This window comes from Lissotriton helveticus, chromosome 6 (genome assembly GCF_964261635.1).
Source record: "Lissotriton helveticus chromosome 6, aLisHel1.1, whole genome shotgun sequence".
Classification (NCBI taxonomy): domain Eukaryota; kingdom Metazoa; phylum Chordata; class Amphibia; order Caudata; family Salamandridae; genus Lissotriton; species Lissotriton helveticus.
In genome coordinates, this window is record NC_136067.1 from 348360305 (window position 1) to 348376471 (window position 16167).

Consider the following 16167-nt stretch of genomic DNA (forward strand, 5'->3'; position numbering starts at 1 on the left):
GTGGCAATTGTAGTGTGTGTCCCTTCACGACAAACACAAAGACCCTGGATCTGGAACTAGGGAAGATCTGGACAATCCGAGGTCATACAAACTGTAACAGTGAAAATGTAGTCTACAAAATTACGTAACCCTGCAATCTGCACTACGTTGGTATGACCAACAGAAAAGTCAAGCTACGTATAGGGGAACACAGGAGCACCATCAGGTGTAAGAAGTCCATGACCAGATTGACAGAACACTATCTAACTGCAGGACATACGCCTGACGACCTGCAATGGACTATCATTGAACAGATAAGCCCTGGGAACAATTTGACTCAACACCTTTTTGAAAAAGAACAGAGATGGGTCTATAGGCTGTCAACCCATAAGGTTGGTCTTAACGACAATATTCCCTGGAATTCAGTCAATAACAAAGTATACCCCAGACTGGTTACTTGCATCACTGCCAACGTAGTCATATGGATTTTCTTCTGACTACACTCCGTGATATTCTGTGATGTGGTCTCTATACGTATCCGAGTATCGATATCAATAATGGTAGAATCCCCTTATTAATTTAGACAAGATGCGAATTTGCTCCTTTTAATTGTTATCTTAGACCCTGCCCCTTTGCCCCTGGTGCTCGTTTCTGACCGTACACAACACAAGCCCATGGGGATCCAAATGTAAGCAAATCCTGCCTCGTTATCCTGAGTTTACGAAGGCGCCTCCGAGTCTTCCTCAAAACGCCAAGGGTTGCCATAGGACCTGAGTTCCAAGCCTCAGTCTGACACGAGAACTCGCCGATTGGCTGAGTGACCCACTTAAGCGTCCTGACCACACCCCTTCCAGGAAGCAGAGCTCCAAACTATTTGAACGCTCCCGCACTGAGGATGAGGGATTACCACGGGGCGTATCGTCTATGGAACCAAGTAGGTTACCAGTCCGAGGGACAGAAGCCGCAAGTAAGTCAGATCTCACACGATCTCCCTGGATTTTGTTTACACGCACGAGATGACGTCCTGTCACTCATCGCGTTTTCCGCTCGTGTTTTTTCCGTTACCCTTTAGATTACGCAAGCATCGCCTTTGGACCACGAACGCCCATGAGGCGGAATCTTACCGCTCTATGAGTAAGCTGAATGTTTTACAAATATCCGTGTGTCATCCTGCTACATCTTACCAAACGAATTATCCGATCCTATAACTGGGATAAGTGAATGTGGCGTGCATGGGTATTTTGTGAGACATCATCACCTCCCTTAGTAGCCGTATTTTCACCACGATATGCTTAAGTTGCACAGTTCTCCCCTCAAATACATTTTATTATTCATAAGGGCTATATAGTCTGAAAACTCTCTCCCATCAATAGGCTTACACAGCCATACAGCCTTTTGAAAGCAGTATCAGGATCTGAGCCACACACTGATCCTAATGGCTGGATACACCGTGAATAGAGTAGACACGGATACGGTTAATTAACCATTTGTGTTTACCTACCTCGAGGAGATGAACTTTCTTCTACTCCAACTTTTATATGTTATATGTACAACCAATGTTTGTTTCGTATTGTGTGATCCCAACCACCCTTTTCCAAAATAAATTTTTTCTTCACAGGTTTTTCTTCCAGAGTGGGGAGAAGACTACATTTTGTATAGGGAAACAATTTTGTGTTCCCATTCACCACGGATTGAGGGCAGGGCGCTCCTTAGCGTGTGCGTACCACCCAGGTCCATCTCTCTTTTTCCTTTTGGTCCTGACGAAAACCCACAATCACAAGAGGTTGAAACATGTAGACCTAAGACTTTTATTTTAATCACATAGCACACGTCGCTATTTTATTAACACTACACGTCTTTAACACTGAAGTCTACTTAATTAGACAAAGGTGCTACAGTTTTTTTACCAAGGTGTCCAGTCACTCAGGAATAAAGTCTTGTAGTGAGTAGATCTGGCCCCTTTTTAAATCACTTACCCCTTTTTATCACTGCACATATAAAAAGAGAAAAAATACCCGCTCCACTGTAATCAGGTGTCGCAGCACACCCTGTTGGCACTCGGCCTTCGGGGTGGGACCCCAATGATGAAGCATGTCACCAACTAGGTTGGTGAGTGAGGGGTCTTCTAAAAGGACATGCTATGTCCTATGTTAAGGTTGGGCACAAGTGCTTGAGTAAGCCTTAAGCTTCAGGCACAGAGACTTTCCCTGTCTCGCCCTTAGGGGGCACTCCTCCAATTGTTTTTGGCAAAATCTTTACTGGGGACTAGGAGTTCCCACCTCACATTTAAGTGAAACACCCTCACTCTCTTATTGTTTTCTCTATAAACAAAGGATTGTGTCAACCGAATTTGTAATCCCTGACCCGAGAGCATCAGGGAAGAGCTCTTACTCGGCGGCCATCTTGAGGACTAGGTTATCTCCTAATGCAGTGTCACTAGTCTTTATTGCTATGATGAGTTCTCTGAAGTAGGTTTGAAGTGGCAGTGTTGTATTGGGGTTTGGACTTACTGCGTATTTGTATTTTGGATTGTGTAGAGGAATTGTCTTCCCAGACAGTCATTCCTCCCTGCTGTGGTTGTGGCCCCAGGACTTGCTATGCTGGGTTGCCTATCAGCTGCTGCTTCCATGTGTTGGACCAATCACCTGACTCCAGTTGCAGTGGTGTGGTTGCTGACTGATTTTCCTGCAGCTGGGTGTGCAATGTATTTGGGTTGATCTAGGTCTGGTTTCGCGCTTGGAGATTCTGTGCGGACTGGCCCAGGTTTGTCGATCTTTGCTAATGATGCGCCTTTAGGTGGCATTGGTTGGACATGTGGGCCGCTCTTTGACATTAGTAACAGTCTCTGTGGTCTGGCTGCTGCTAGTCTCCCTGACCTGTGCCATTAGGACTGGGTGGAAACACTCTGGGGCTTGAAAGCGGAGCTACCTTAAAGGACGTTGCTATTTGTATGCTAGTTGCCAATGCGGCCCGCTTGCAGGTGGTCAATTTATGTTGGACCAGCTTAGCAGTGTCTCTTTGGACACGGTCCTGTTTTTTCCTGTCCTTTTCCTGCTTTTTTTCAGTGGTAAAGTAATATGTGGGCATATAATTTCTGAAAGGTAGCGTTTCCTAGAATAGGAGATGTTCCCCGAAGCACAGCAAAGATTCCAGTTTTCTCTGGTTTTATAAATGAAAATTATCCAATAATTTGTTTGAGTTTCTTTTATTATTCAGTTCATGAAACAGTATTCATTCCAATATATCGCAAAAGAGCCATTTTAAATGCAAGTGGGCAAATATTTCTGCTTCTCCCAATGCATTTCGGGCAGTAATTCGCCCTTTGTCAGGGAAAAATCAATACAAAAAATAAATTAATAAACACATGAGTAGCTATCCGACGTCGGAGAGCCTGCACCTTCACCAAAGTATCTCGAAAAAATGTAAACAAGATGAGTGGTGCTTACTTTCAGGAGATGTAGACAAAGACCGCTGTCACAAAGATTGTCATTCTATGGAGAATATGCTGGTAATAAAACATGTTAAGTGGGTGAAAAGCCCAACATTCAAAGAAAAGTAAGAATCAACATGCAAAAAAATAAAGAAGCAAATGAAAAATGCTCAATAGGCAGAAGACACAACGTGTCGAAAAAATGAGAAAATGTGTCTCAACAAGATGCAAGTTAACCCCTTGACCGCGGCGAAAATTCCGCTGCGGTGCGGGTGATTTATGGCGTGGGCGTGGTTCGGACGGCCCCCGGCGTGTCCTCCGCACACGCCCACCGTGACGCCGGACAGCCGGCGGAAGGGGTTAAACTAGAAAAAGTCCTGTGACAGAAGTGTGGGACAAGCATGCAGAGAATCCAAAATGCAGAGAGTGAAAACTCCAATCATTAGGTAGAGTGCGAGTTTAAATAATGAACGCGATGGCGTGTTGCTGTAACGGGTGGTACGTGCCCAAGAATTCTCATTACACATGAGTTTTTACGGCGTCGAATACAACTTATTGAACTCAAACTCTGAGGGTGGTGACAAAAGACAACAATATGGAGACTAACAGTCTGTGCACTTACTTGAGCGGAATGTCGGTAACTCGAAACCTGGTGCGATAATACTAACAGCAGGTTAGGTGCACGAGGCGCTAGTTAACGTGCCAGTGCAGAAATGGAGGACGGACTCCATTTTATTGCTGAAAGACGGACTGTATGTATAGGGGGTTAAAGTGAAGAAAGACGAGTGCTGCCATATTGGAGAGGTGCAATAAAGAAGGATAATTTATAACATGCCTATAAACAAAGGGGCAGATTTATGATAACTGGCGCATCCCCAGGGATGCGCCAGTTATTTTGCGGTGCACCATGGGGCCAAACGACACAGATGCGTGACGCATCTGTGCCGTAAAGGTGGCGCATTGCTGGAGTTGCGTCGCAAGCGGGACGCAGCTCCAGTAAGGCTCGGGGGTGCCCCATCTTTACAATGCTGCGTCAAGACCTACGCCTGCTTCAAGCAGGCGCAGGGTTTTGACGCAGCATAGGCCTGAAAGTGACTGAGTGAAATCTTATAGATTTCACTCAGCCACTTTTGCGAGGCGCACCTGCCCCGAACGCCCACCCTGCGGCGGAACGCCCAAAGTGGTGCAGGGCTTTACAACGTGACGCATCTGCCTAGATGCGTCACGTTGTAAATGGGTCGTAGGGATGCGCCACGTTTACGCCGCAGTTGCGTGATGCAAACGTGGGACATTCTCAACATAAATCTGCCCCTAAGTTGTCTGGAAGTACACAAAGATGTATTCAATTGAAAAAAGTACAGTTATACAAGGCACTGTTCAAAGATATGCAAGCATGTTAGTAAAAACATGATGTCGGTCGCAAGAACAACTGAAAATCAGATTCAAACAATTCCAGAAGATGAAAATAGATACTGATAAAAAAATAGATAAGTTAACCTGCTGTTAAAGCATGACAATTATGAAAGGAGGGTGATGAAAGTCATCATTATGGTGCATGTGTCAAGACAAATAGATGATAGAACGATAAATGATTTCAAATCTTTCAGAAATGCAGCAAAAATATGTGTCCATTCAACAATAATGTCCCACAGTGAAGCAATTTGACTGTTGATGTTGATTGTAACCCACAGATGAGGAATAGTGCGTGATAAGGAGAAGTAAAGATGTAGAAAGCTGCAGCGAATAGGAAAAGGTTGTGACCTGAAAAAGGGGTGATCCTAAAGGAAACATCAATGAGCAGTGTGTGTAAAGAATGACGTGTCATATATGATAAACAAGGACACGATTGTGAATGTGATGTGTCTGTGTCTAGACAGTCTGTGGACATAGGTCTATGTACCAAAAAGAGGAAAATGTGTGTATTATAAATATCGTAAGAATTCCATTCGGTCGTTCAGACCACGTGGTTTTATGGAGTCCAAGAACATAATCCAATAGTTCTCTCGTTGTAGTAGATGGTTGTTGTTGATTCTCCCTTCAAATTTTCAATGACTTCCAAAATGGTGAATTTCAACTGGCTTATATTATGGTGATATTCAACGAAGTGAGCAGCAACAACTGATTTGAGGTTTTGGGTAAGTATACTACTCTTATGTTCATGTATACATGTTTTGATTTTTCTTTCCGTTTTGCCCACGTATACTAAGCACCATTGGCATTTCAACAAATAGATTACATTAGTGGTGTCGCAATTAGCAGTAACATGGAGATGAATCGTGGTTACTTTCATGGGATGGGTGATAACTGAACTTTTAATCATATTATTGCAGTTGCTGCAGTTGTAGCATGGTGATGATCTTTTATGCATGGTTTGTAAAGCATTTTTGGATGGTGAGTGATAAATTCTTTGATATTCTTGCCTCTGTTGAAAGCAATAATTGGAGTTTGTTTAAAGATGCCCTTGAAGTGAGGTTCCAATGCTAAAATGGACCAATGTTTGATAATATATTTTTTATAACGTTGACTCATATTTGAATATTTTAAAAAAACTATCATACATGAAGATTCTTGCTTTTTGGTCTGCGTCATCAAATCTTGTCTTGATTTGGTCATACTCCTTTGTCTCGCTTGTTCTAGAATCTCGCGAGGATATCCATGTTAGCTTAATCTGTGTAACATAAATTCAGTTTGTTCTTCTAAGTCCCTGGGGTCAGAAACTATTCTTTTCACTCGGAGAAGCTGAGAATATGCTAAGTGGTTTCTGAGAGAGTTCTGATGGAAACTTTGATAGTGTAGCACATTGTTTCTGTCCGTGACCTTTCTGAACACTGTGGTCTCAAGTTTGCTGTTGACTCTGTTGATTAATACATCCAGATATGCATGCTGTTCTGATGGATCGCAAAAGGTTTGATGACTAATCCTATTACAATGTCCAGTCCACTCTGTATTTTGGTGGGCATTCCCTTCTTGAGGATGTTGTAGAAGAATGCAACCTGGAGGTCCGTGTCAGTCTATGGCTGTCATATTCTGGTCCCCACCATTCACTCATTCTGTCTAGAAAGCAAGTCATGGTTTCCCTAGGCTTCATGCTCTCTGCCATCAATCCCCCTACATCTGTGTGGTGTGTGTACATTCCTCTCAGGCTATTCTTATTTAGTTCCAGAACAAATTCAAAGCTGCCCTATCATGCCCCGTGTTGGTCAGTGTGAATTCTGGATGCAGGCTTGGTAAAACACTGTGTTAGTCTGCTCTCCAATGAGGCTGCTGAGCAGAATCTTGACAATGACTATTGCTAGGTTTACTCCTGTCATATTTTTCTCAAAACATGAGATCCATTTTTCAGCCCTGCCCATCAATGGGGGCAGTTTGGTCCTGAGCCCTTCCTTGTCCATCTGAGCACCTGGCACATAGATGGGTAGGGTGTTGAAATATCAATTACAAAAATATCGTTGACAAAAATATCGTTGGAAAAATATCGTTTACAAAAATATCGACACCCTATACCTAAACAGGTAAGTACATAAATATCGACTCAAAAATATCGTTGTAATAAATATCGTTGTAAAAAATATCGAATTTTTAAATTAATTAAAATTACATTCAATATTAAATAAATATAAGTACTATTAACAAAATAAATTACATTACTTTTATTTTTTGACTATTGAAAACAAATTAAATACACTTTTTCATTATAAACTTAATAAATGTGTACATATACATATATTTAACACATTACTTTATATAACAACAATAATACATACATATAATTAAAATATAAAATATATTATTAATTAAAACATTTGATAGTGAAGGGGTAAAAATTACTATTACCACTCCAGAGGGTGCAACAGTAGGGAAAGCGTTGGATAGCGTAGGGGTTTAAATTACTATTCCCACTCCAGAGGGTGCAACAGTAGGGAAAGCGTTGGATAGCGTAGGGGTTTAAATTACTATTTCCACTCCAGAGGGGATGTATAACGTTACAACGCATACTTTTACCACGCCTACCATTACCACGCATTTTTTACAACGCAGGATCCATGACAACGCATACCATTACCACGCATGTATTTACAACACATATACCTTTACAACGCATACAATTACAACGTAAGTATTGGTAAGTATATAATATTTTTTAATATTTAATTTAATTACAATTAATATAATGTAATTTAATGTAATTTAATGTAATTAATTTAATTTAATTTAATTCAATTTAATTTAATTAATTTAATTTAATTTAATCAATTTAATTTAATGTAATTTAAATTTAATTATATTTAATTTTTACACTGTACCCTTTTCCCAAAAACCCAAAACTGACCCTGAACCCAAAAAATACCCCTTTTACCCAAAAACCCAAAACTGACCCTGAACCCTAAAAATACCCCTTTACCCAAAAACTAAAAACTGACCCTGAACCCTAAAAATACCCCTTTACCCAAAAACTGAAAACTGACCCTGAACCCTAAAAATACCCCTTTACCCAAAAACTGAAAACTGACCCTGAACCCTAAAAATACCCCTTTACCCAAAAACCCAAAACTGACCCTGAACCCTAAAAATACCCCTTTACCCAAAAACTAAAAACTGACCCTGAACCCTAAAAATACCCCTTTACCCAAAAACTGAAAACTGACCCTGAACCCTAAAAATACCCCTTTACCCAAAAACTGAAAACTGACCCTGAACCCTAAAAATACCCCTTTACCCAAAAACTGAAAACTGACCCTGAACCCTAAAAATACCCCTTTACCCAAAAACTGAAAACTGACCCTGAACCCTAAAAATACCCCTTTACCCAAAAACTGAAAACTGACCCTAAACCCTAAAAATACCCCTTTACCCAAAAACTGAAAACTGACCCTGAACCCTAAAAATACCCCTTTACCCAAAAACTGAAAACTGACCCTAAACCCTAAAAATACCCCTTTACCCAAAAACTGAAAACTGACCCTGAACCCTAAAAATACCACTTTACCCAAAAACCCAAAACTGACCCTGAACCCAAAAAATACCCCTTTACAAAAAAAACCAAATAATATTTTTAATAAAATAATATACTTACCAATACTTACGTTGTAATGGTATGCGTTGTAAAAGTACCTGCGTTGTAAATACATGCGTGGTAATGGTATGCGTTGTAATGGATCCTGCGTTGTAAAAAATGCGTGGTAATGGTAGGTCGTGGTAAAAGTTGCGTTGTAAAGGTTGTATACCCTCCATAGGGTGCAACAGTAGGGAAAGCGTTGGATAGCGTAGGGGTTTAAATTACTATTCCCACTCCAGAGGGTGCAACAGTAGGGAAAGCGTTGGATAGCGTAGGGGTCAAAATTACTATTCCCACTCCAGAGGGTGCAACAGTAGGGAAAGCGTTGGTTAGTGTAGGGGTTAAAATTACTAAATGTATTTACAATGTTTAAAAATTAACAAATCTTTATTTTTATTTAATTAATCATTAATTAAATAATTATTCAATTAAAATGTAATTAATTCACTACTTTTTCACTTAAAAAATCAACTACACACACCTAAAATTAATTAAACAATTAACATAACTAATTTACATAATTATTAATCAATTAACGAATTGAAATTAATTAACTATTATTTATTACACTATTTATATTCAATTAACACATTCATTAATCAATAATTTTATTATATTTACAATGTTTAAAAATTAACAAATCTTTATTTTTATTTAATTAATCATTAATTAAATATGTATTCAATTAAAATGTAATTAATTCACTACTTTTGCACTTAAAAATTCAACTACACACACCTAAAATTAATTAAACAATTAACATAATTAATTTACATAATTATTAATCAATTAACTAATTGAAATTAATTAACTATTATTCATTACACTATTTATATTCAATTAACACATTAATCAATTATTTTATTATATTTAAATTACTTCCCACCCTACTCCCCTATAAACCCACAACCCGCTACGGAACTATTAACACTAAATTCAACATAAAATACGGTATTAACTAATAAAATACTACAAAAAATACTACTTTGACAACCAATACTCATTAAAATCACTTAATTACTTATTATTATTTAAAAAACGATATTTTTGTAAACGATGTTTTTGTAAACGATATTTATTACAACTATATTAATGTTAACGATATTACTTACCTGTCTGTCGATATTCTTGTCAAACTATATTTTTGTCATCGATATTTCTTCTTGTCGATATTTCTGTGACGATATTAATGTTAGTCGATATTTTTACGACGATATTCCCGCTCTGTACCCATAGATGGTCCCTAAGGTGCCTTTTTTTAACAACAAGCATATTTGGCATTAGAGCTGCTCTGCTGGCAATTCCCCCACTTAGCCCTCCAATCTTCTTAGACATTCCTGCATGATGGGAAGTTCCACATGGGATTTCCCAATGTGTGCCATGTGCAGTCTTCGAAGGATCCCCCCTCCGGACAGGGTCTATCATACTGGCCCTCCGTTTAGGTCCAGAAAAGCTAGCAGGTGGCAAAACGGTCCTGCAAACACCTCATCTTCTTCTTTAGACACTATCCCTCTAGGTGGCAGCTTTTTTGGTTGGTGTTTTCTGGGGTAGCAGCAGACATTCTCATTTGCTGCTATTCTTGTGTGCACGTACAGATGCCATTCTGCTCATCCTATGCCTTAATTGAGTTTGAGCTTATTCTTGGTCGGCCTCTCTTATATGATGACAATCTTGTGAAGTGCAGGTTCCCGATAGAACCCTCCGTTCTGATTCTACTACGAGCCACTATAAGCGTGCAGCCCAGGGAGGGTGCGAGGTTCTGTTCTCCATTTGCGTCTCCCAGGAGAGAGCTCCCTGTCTCCCCATTCTCAACCTGTTCCTCTCCTCTAACTCCCACCTTGATTGCCTCCTATGCTCAGTGCTGAGTGCGGTTCTCCTTGGTAGGAACAGGTCCTCAAGCTAACTTCCTGTCATCTCTTCAGCTGCTTGAGCATACCCTGGAGGAATGTATCCTGCAGCTCCCCCTCAATGTCAGACGCCGGAGGCTGAGACCTTTTTCCTCCACCTTATTTGTGGTGTCACTATCCAGTACTACTATCAATCTCCTAGTTATCTGAGAGTTTTCTACTCTGTGTATGATCCCCATGCCACCGGTACTTGATGGGCTTATAGCTTGATGGGGGTGGGACTTTGTGGAATTCTAGTACGGAACTAGAATGAGACTGGAATTGCCTGGGTTTTCTGATATGGCAACCCGTTGATCTAGCGGCCACTCAACTGGCAGATTGGTGTAACCCAGAGCAAGAATTGCTAGGATGGCAGGCATCAAAGAGAGCACCTGCATACCTTTGTATAGTGGGGGAGGTGAGGACACTGTGCTCGCAGGTTGTGGAGCAAGATTGTTTGACAGGCCACCTCGAAGATGACCCACAGTTTTAACAATGCAGCTCTCCTAGCCTTCTTCTGTCCCATATACTTGGTCTGAATGTGTGTTCTCATTTGATCCATTATGTTGGCGTTGAAGGTTCCCCCCTTTCGCCAGAGGAAAGCATGTGTCTTGGTGTGTGTGCTTGCCACCATGGCAAAATGTATCTAGCTTTCTAACCTACATAGGCAGTCAAGTTTGCATGTGGTTTAATGGAGGCATGATGAATTGGGAACTTTCTTTAAGGACCAGTACACTTTTGACTTCTTATGTTTTAATTAAAGAAAATAGAAATCTTAAATTCTACTCTGATTGCACAGAACATGCGACCACTGGATTATGCCAGCAATAACTACTTTACCATGAGCTCAGTGTTAGACTACGATGCATAAAAAACTGATTTTTCAAAAATAAAACAACACATATGAAGGGCAACAACCTGTTAGAAAGTGGAATGGCTAATTCAAAACATTATGAGTTGTTTTCTATTGGGGGATTGTAAATACAAACAAATGCACATAGAATTGTTAAAGGCATAACACAAAACACAGTTGCAATAATTTGTCAGCACCACAACATCAAAACAAATGCCTCAATTGAGAAACAACAATGAAAATAGTCGTACAAGTGACAGAAAGAAAAAATTATGACTTTGTCCAAACAAATAATAATTCTTAGCCCGCTCTTAGCGCATGCTGCCCTATAAGGAGGGGAGTTTCTGTGCGGTACTTGGGACAAAGTGAGTCCGAAAATCTGCCAATATTGGCTCTGGGACAAAGATAGTAAGAATAAGAAGGAATAACTTAATAACTACAGGAACTCCTTGGTCAAGCACGAGCTACATCTTAATCTTTAAGGTCCAAATGTTTCCCTAAAGTCCAAATACCAGCCTGTTTCACACCCAGGGGCTTAGGGTACCATCTGTATCAAACCCAACGGTCCAAGCGAATAACACCTCTCACTTCTTTCAGACACCACCAGTGTTAAAGAGACCAGTAACACTGAAGAAATTCACTTAGTCTAAAACATACGATTGAGATGATGGCCCTACATCACACCAGAGACTATGAGTACCCTCTGTGCCATTCCCAGTGGTCCAATCGGTGAGGCCCACCACTGAATTTCACCCAGGTATCAAGCATACCATTTGTGTAGTGCCATTCGGGCTGTCTTAATCGGTTCCGAAAGGGATTCGGACAGCCCAAGTCTTTTGGAGCCGATTCGTAAAGCTCTATGGACTCTGTTTCCGAGCAAGCGATTACGATGACTGATTCAGACAGCCGTTCTGATTCTGTCTGTCCGACAAGAAATGGCTGTCAGAACTTGACTTTGGGGGTCCATAGCAGGCCCTCCTCTTCACCCTCAGGTCTCTGGTTGGGAACCGTTCCCACCCATGAACAGTGTGGCAGGCATCATTGGGTGCCAGCCACAGGTTGCAAGCTTTTCCCCAACCACCCCTTTTTTCAATGGGAGCCAGTGTTCTCGTTTAGAACACAGGCTCCCATTGAAGTCAATGCAAGACTGACCGAATGATGTTGGAAAGCATCGTAATCAGTCAGTCAGACTCGTAGAACTTGATTCAGTTGGAAACGATTCCAAAATGATTTGGTCAGAAGAGTTTCCAAAAGACTTTGTTATCGGCCCCTTAGTCTTTTGCGAACTGACGACGGCTTCAGGACTGACCTGTGCCCCATGGATTAAGCAGAACTTTCAATCAATTGCACTGTCTCCTCAGCGTCCTAGCTACGCAGATGTGAATCTGTATCGGCAGGGTCCTTTTCATTCAGGTGCAGTCAAGTTTGAAGAATCATTCTCTCCTGGCTAACTCACAAAAATGTTGCTCAAATGTGAATTTACATTGAAAAGTAAAATACCAGAGCCGTTTGGCAAAACAGGAGCAGTTGTTTTTAATTAAACGCTGGGGCTGGCAGAACAGTGGCAGAGTCAGGGTCTGGAGACTGTCTTAAAGTACATTGATTTTGGCTGTTATTATATACATTTCACGGAGTGTCATAAACAATTTGCATATCCTTTAGAGAAATAAATCCGGGCCTAGTCATGCAGTCATAAATCTGACCACCTGGTATGGAGTGCAGCTAGGTATCGACCCTGTCTGAACACAGTGCAGGCCAGTGGCATGTGTCCAGATATCCAGGATGCGGAGTGCGTGATCACTGCATGTGATGTGTTTGCTGTGTTCCGATGTGGCATCTAACTTTATGGTATTTAGGGAACACGCACCACTCTGAACAAATGTTTTTATTGGGGCCAAACTCCTTGGACCATTGTGGTGTTGCTGCCTATCTGTAAAGTCCACATTTGTAAAGCGCACAATCACCCGTAAGTGTCTCTAGGCGCTGGGGGGCCGTCGGGAAGATTAAGCGAGCTATTGCCCAGAGTCACATGGTGCTGGGCTAACCTGCCGCCGGAGCCGGGGATCGAACCGTGGTCCCCAGATTCCAGCGTCAGTCGCCCTGGCCGCGGCGCCACACCTCTTCCACCTGGGTTTTTCCTGATCGCTAGTTTATTTATGGGCTATGTATCACTCCACCTGTGGTCTGTCAATCACTTGCTTCAGGCCTATGTCGCAGGGCCTGCCCCACCACTTATCTCTGACTCAGGCTTGATGCAGAGGTCATATCGGGTGGATTTGAAAACAATGATTTGTGTTCGCTGTTATGTGGTATAGCATACATTGGGATCCTATTTTCCAATATTAACACTGTTCTCACACAGTACATTTTATGTAAGATGAATTTGTGTCCACAGCTTAATGAATCACTTTAAATAACGTGAATCTGAACAGCTCAGAGCACAACGTCTGAATCATATTTTTGCGAAAGTAAAGAACGAAAGTTTTAAATGTGTTGTCTTGTTAAACATTCATCAGATGGAAAAATTTGCGGATGAAAGCATGATTACAATGTACAAAGCAGGGAGCTCAATTTTGGCAATTTGTATCCGGCTGCGGACGGTGAATCACCCTAAATGAAGACTCCTGTTGACTTATATGGTGAAAAAGCCACGAAACAAGCATGGGATAATAAAACAAAAGACGCAAATTTTCTTGCTCTTTCTTACTGTCATCTGCAGTTGAAACTCCTGAAACCTACTCAAGCAGCAATTATGTTTTTATTCACAGCCGTGAATGCTCCTTCTTGAGAGGCAATCTGTTCTCCCACCTTCCCATTATGTTCTCTCTCTTCCCGCCCTAATTACTGGCACATATCAGCGCTTGATGGTGGCCATAATAGACGAGTGGGCGAGAAGGTCGCCGAGATCTGCGTGTGCCTTCTAAAGCCAGGAGGAGGCTTCTGTTTTTTTCACATTGTTCTCCATTATATTTCCAATGTTTCCTGAGCTTCGTAGTTAATATTCGCATGCATCACCCAGTGATAGAAACTTTCACTGATTGCCCACACCTACTCTTTCAAGGTGACATGAGCGGAGTGCTTTATCAGAATCATTTACTACATTTCAGCCTGACAGACTCCCTTGTATTTTATGTTGTTTGTTTCATTGACTCGAGTGGACAACATATGAACGGATTTAAAAATCTTTAAATAGCCCTGTTAATGGCCTGGTCATTGTTAGCTACACTTTCCTTGGAATGGTAATACATCTGTAAAAGGTTGGCATTTAGACTGTCTGAATCAGGCAATCAAATATTTTTTACTGATTTTATCCGGTCAAAATAATAAAAGTATATTAGGTGCAGTGAAATTTAATTTACTCAATTTATGTTTGTATTTTCATTATCGGCCTATAACGAGGGTTAGGGCCTTTACCAAACGGTATTTCCCAAGGCAGAGAGGTTATAGGGCTATTAGAACGTTCCACCTAATGAGGGGAGAATGTTCTAAATTAAAAATGGAGAAACAAAAAGACAAACATCGAAATGTTGAAGCAGGAGCCATTATGAGCCCTGAGCCACTTCATTGTCTTTAATGGAGTGCCCGACATTCCGATGTTCCAATGAGCATTTAGCCATATGGACTTTGCATTGAAAAATGAAAGGTAAAACAACACTATGGCACAGATTAGGAATCTAAAAGGGCAACAACAAAACATGTTCGCTTCCAGTACTGGCCTTCGGGAAGAAGGAAAGAGAAACAATATTTGCAATATTAAAACCAATTTTGGATTGTAATTCTGCATTTTTCTCAAGAAACATTGGGCTCTAGGGGGCATATTATCAAGGACCGGTGACCAGGAAACTGCTGATAAAACGGCGATAATGGGCTTGATAATACGCCCTTGTTAATTCCCATAGAAGCCCATGTTCTGATGTTAACATCACCGGTCCTTGATAATATGCCCCCAAGTCTTTAAAATCAAAGGGAAACTATTAAAAGGCTAACAATGATACCAAATAACAAATAATTGCGAACGCCAATCAGGAGCAGACAGACTCAATCACAGTGGAAAAGACGTCACCTAGCATGCCTGAACAGCATGAATTGCAACAGAGTGGTGTGCATGGGGTATATGGTGTGTTTCTGAGTAGGTGTAACAGTCTCCATGCGTATACAAGCACTTTTAAGTCTTTTGTGAAAACTAGAGTGTATGCACAGAATTACAAAAATACTGTGACCAAAATATAAAGGCCCTAAAAATCGATGTATTTTCTTTACTTATCTGCACATCTATGTACCTTGACAATATATATTGTCAAGATACTAGAGGTGGCTCTTCCGTTAGAGTGGAGGATCGTTGCCCCACTTAAAAACCTCTCCACAGCTCCACAGCTCCAGAGATATAAAAGAAAATGGTAGTTCATTACCATTTTTTTTTCATCCCCGAGCCAAGCGTCGGGGTGTGCTGCTACTGACTTATAGCAGCAGGGAGGAGAATGGGCTGTCTAATGCACTGTTTAAATTGTGCATGTCATTTTGTTCTGCGTACTTTAAGCCTTTCAACCCAGATTTCTTAAGAAAGCTGCGTTGTGAGTAAGTGCAGGTCTCCAGGGAGCCTTGGAGCGCAGAGTGAGACCGCTCCGTTCAATCGGGGAGCTGCTCACATGCAGCATGTGATCAGCAACAGGATTGGGCAAGGGAGTTGCAGCGTCCGGTTCCAGTTTCAAGCAAGAAGAGGTTCATATTGACGGTCTCGTTAGGCAGGTTTTATTTTTTTTATAATAGTTTGCACACATGCACCCCTGCTGCCCCCTCCCCGTAGTTGCCAGCCGCCACTGCAAGATGCATAGATGTGGAGCTAAGAATGGTACATTTTTTAACAATAAATATGTGATGATCTTGTAACTCGATGTTCAAGACACAATATTCTGGACTACAGCCAAAAACAAGGGGTCATTGACTTCTTCACAGACAACTTCAG